Raw genomic sequence first — 5000 nt, forward strand, 5'->3', positions numbered from 1 at the left:
TATATATTTTATTATATATCATATAAATAATATATAATATATTTATTTTAAAAATATTATCTTTTTATAATTATATATCTGTGTGTGTGGTGTGGTGTGTGGTGTGGTGTGTGTGGTGTGTGTGGTGTGTTTTTGTTGTTGGGGGTTGTGGTTTTTGTGGTGTTATTATCTATATATTAATTATTTTATTAATTTATATAATTCTTTGTTGGTGTGTGTGTGTGTGTGTGTGTGTGTTGTCTTATATATTTAATTATTATTATCCTTAATTTTTTTTCTCTTTATTTTCCTTTTTTTGTTTATTTTTTTTATATTTTTATATTCTCTTTATTTTTTTTGTGTGTGTGTGTGTGTGTGTGTGTGTGTTTTTTTCCTCTTTCTCTCTCTCTTTTCCTCTATTCTTTTTTATTTCTTTCCCCTTTTTTTTCCTCTTTCTTTTCTCTTCTCTTCCCTTTTCTTCTCTTTACTCTCTTTGTGTGTGGTGTGTGTGGTGTGTGTGTGTGGTGTTTTTGTGTGTGTGGTGTTTTTTTAATTTTTTTTTTTTTTTAAAAAAAAAAAAAAAACATACTTACATATATACATGTATATATGTATATGTTATATGTTTGTAATGTGTGGTTTTTGTATTTGTGTGGGTGTGTTTTTGTGTGTATGTGGTGTTGTGTGGTTTGGGAGTGTGTGGTGTGTGTGTGCGTGGTGTGTGTGTGTGTGTGGTGTGCGTGTGTGTGTTGTGTGTGTGTGTGTGTGGGGTGTGTGTTGTGTGTTTGGGGGTGTGTGTGGTTTTTGTGTGTGTTGTGTGTGTGTGTGTGCATAATATGTTTTAAATAAAAATATCTATTGTAAATTATTATATATTTATATTATATATATAATTTTATATATATATATATTAATTCAAACTTAAAATACAAGCCCCCCACACATCTCTCTCTCTCTCTCTCTCAATTCTCCTCTCTCTCTCTCTTTCTCTCTTCTCTCCTCTCTCTATATATATATATATATATATATATATATTATTATATTATATTATGTATACATATAAAATATTATATATTTATTATATATTAATTTTATATATATAAAATATATAATATATATATATATTATATATTTGAATAGCAAAACCTCTTCCGGCTGTACTGGAAGAAAAACCCCAAACAAAAACTAGATTTATTAAAACTGTTTTTTTTATTGTGGGTTTTTCTTCCATAAATATATATATTTATATATATTATATTATTATAATTTTATTTATATACCCTATTATTTTAATATATATTTATATATACATATATAAAAATAGATAATAGATGTATAAAAAAATATTATATGTCATAATAATATATTTATAAAATATATATATTATAATATTTATATAATTTTTAAAATATAATTTTTATTTATATTAAAATTTAAAAATTTTTATAATATTTTTTTTATATTTTATATATATATATGTAAATATATTACTTAATATTAATAAATATATTGTATATTTGTCATATACTATACATTCATATCCTATTTATTATAAATATTATATATATAATATAATATTATTATACAAACCACAATATAATATATATATATTATATATAATATATATATATATTAAAATTATTATTTTGTGTGTTTGTATATATAAAATTTTAATTTTTTATTATATATATTATATCTATTGTAATTTTATATGTTATGTTTGTACAAAACTCACTTATTTATATTATTAAAATATAATTTTTTTTACCCAATTTAATTTTTTTTAAAATCATATTATATATATATTATAAATATATATATATATACTTTTATTATATAATTATATATATATAATTATTATATATACTTATTGATCATTATATACTATTTTTTTTCTATCTTCTATCTATCTATCTATAATGTATATATAAATTTATTATAAAAATATTGTGTATATTATATATATTTTTATATATATTATATATTATTTATTATATTATAATTGGGAAGAAAAACCCACTCAAAAACTAGATTTAATAAATTAGTTTTTGTATTGTGGTTTTTTTTTCCCTTGTATAGCAGGAAGAGTTTTTGCTATTCTATATATATATATATAAATATATTTTTATATAATATTTAAAATATATAATATATTAATTATATATAATTTAATTGTTATGTATACTATTATATATATAATATATATTATATTTATATATCTATAAATTTTGGAGGAGGAAGAGAGAGAGAGAAGAGAGAGAGAGGATTGAAAAAAGAGGGGAGGGGGGGGGATGTGTGTGTGTTCTTTGGGATGTATATAATGCTTTTATTTTAAATTTTTATTATAATATATATTTAAAATTATAAATATATTAATTTACATTGATTATTTATTTAAAATACAATATATCACACACACACACACACACACCCACCACCACACACACACACACACACCACACACACACACCCCCCCACCCCAACACCCCACACACCGCACACACACCACAACCACACACACCACACACACACCCACACCATACACAACCAACACACACAACAACCAAAACACACACACACACACCAAAATACACACACACCATATACTATCATAAATTTTCATATCTATATACTGTATTATGTAATATGTTATATTAAATATACTATAATATATATATATAATATTATATATTTATATATATACCCACACACACACACACACACACCCACACACCACACACACACACACTATATAAAATTAATTAATTACTTTTATTATATATATATATAAATTATCAATTAAATGTACATATATTATATATATATATATATATATTATTATATATTATTAATATATTATAAATACAACACCCCACACACAACCCCACACACCATATTTATATATATCTATTATATATTATATTAATAAAATAAAATATATAAAAATACAAAAAAATTACATATATATATATATATATATTATATAATATTATATATATTAATAATATTAATACACACACACACCACACCCCCAACCCCACACACACCAGATTATATATATAATATATATATATTAATATTATATATTAAAATAATTCAACCCCCCACCACCCACACACACACACTCACCACACACCACCACACCACACACCCCACCACCAACACACACACACCCAGATATTATAATATATAATAATATATATATATATTATTTATATATAATTTTATATGTTGCATATTATATATATTAATATATTATTATATTATTATATATATTTATATATTGTCCTATCATTATATTATATATAATTTATTATATAATATATATAATATATATAAAATTATATATATATTAAAATTTGTGTGTTTTTATATAAAATTTTATATATATATATATATATATATATAATATATAATATTTTTATGTATATGTATATGTATATGTCAAATATACACTTATTTTATAAAAATTTTAAGTAATTTATTTTAATATATCATATAAAATTATTATATTTTTTATTAATTTTATATATATATTAATTATTATAATTATATAATTCCATTTAAACTTCTATCTATCTAGATACTATATTCTCATATTATATATATTATAATATAATATTATAAATTTTATATATATAAATATATATTATATATATCTACCCATCATTATTTACTCATCTTCTATCTATCACTATCTTCTATATATGTTCTTATTTATATATATAAATATACATATATTTATATATATTTATATATATATATATATTATATATATATATATTATATATTATCATTTTTATATAATTAATATATTTTACCACACACACCAACACACACACACACACACATTGTATGTAATATTACATATTATATATATACATTATATATATATATATATATATATAATATTATATATATATTTTAACCATATTATTATACATTTATATATACAAATAATAATTTTATTATATATAATATTATTTTAATAAAAAATTTAACCCTCAATTTTATTTAAATATATATTTTTATATATATTTATATTTTGTAAATTAAATTTAAATATACAAAACCCCCACCCACCCCACCCCTTTATTTAAAATTAATATATTATATATTTTATATTTTCTAAAATTTTCCCCCAAAAAATTAAAATTATCTATATTCTATTTAAAATATATTTTTATAATGTATATAGGGCAAATAAAATTAAAATTTATAAATTTTATAAAAATTATTATATAATATACACACTATAAATATAAAAAACCCTATATATATATTATATATCTATATTTTATATAAAATATAATTTTAATATTGCAAATTATATATATGCAAATACATATAAAATTTTATATAAATATATTTTATAATATATATAAAATTAATATATATATAAAATATATATATATTATATATATATAAAATCCTCGATGTCCACACGTCCTAAAAAAGCCTCACCCCGATCCTCCTTGACTTCAGATTCGCCCAAAACCCATCCTCGTAGCCCCGGGCCCTAGGCCTAACTGGCGGCGTCCTCGCCCAAAGGTCCTTCCCCCGTCCCACGCCCCTCGTAATCTTCCCCGGTCTACGGGCTGGGGGGCGGGGGCCCGGCATCTCGGGGCCCGGTTTGATACCTGCGCTACGGGGCTCCTGGATTGACCGGATCTGCAGGCGGGTTTCCGGTGTCGCCCATGCGCACATCCTGGGGCGACTGGTACCTTCGGCAAAGTGCCCGGTTCGCTTGGAAACTACGGGGGGTCCGCAGACAAAGGCCTTCCCCCTCACTGGGGTGGGGTTAAAACCTTTTCTGACGAAAACTTGGGGCTGCGGGCCCCATGGCAATCTTTGATGACGTCCCCTTTCCCCTTTGGGATCCTAAGGGAAACCCGGGAAATGTAGCGGGTCTTCCTTTGGGGCCGTGTCGGTCCCACTGCAATATATGTCCGGGAAAACCCGATCATACCAAAGGGGCCCGAGGAAGAGAAAAAAAGGGGAACAGAAAGAAGGGATGCTAA

The sequence above is a fragment of the Penaeus monodon genome, chromosome 41 (genome assembly GCF_015228065.2).
Source record: "Penaeus monodon isolate SGIC_2016 chromosome 41, NSTDA_Pmon_1, whole genome shotgun sequence".
Taxonomy (NCBI): Eukaryota; Metazoa; Arthropoda; class Malacostraca; order Decapoda; family Penaeidae; genus Penaeus; species Penaeus monodon.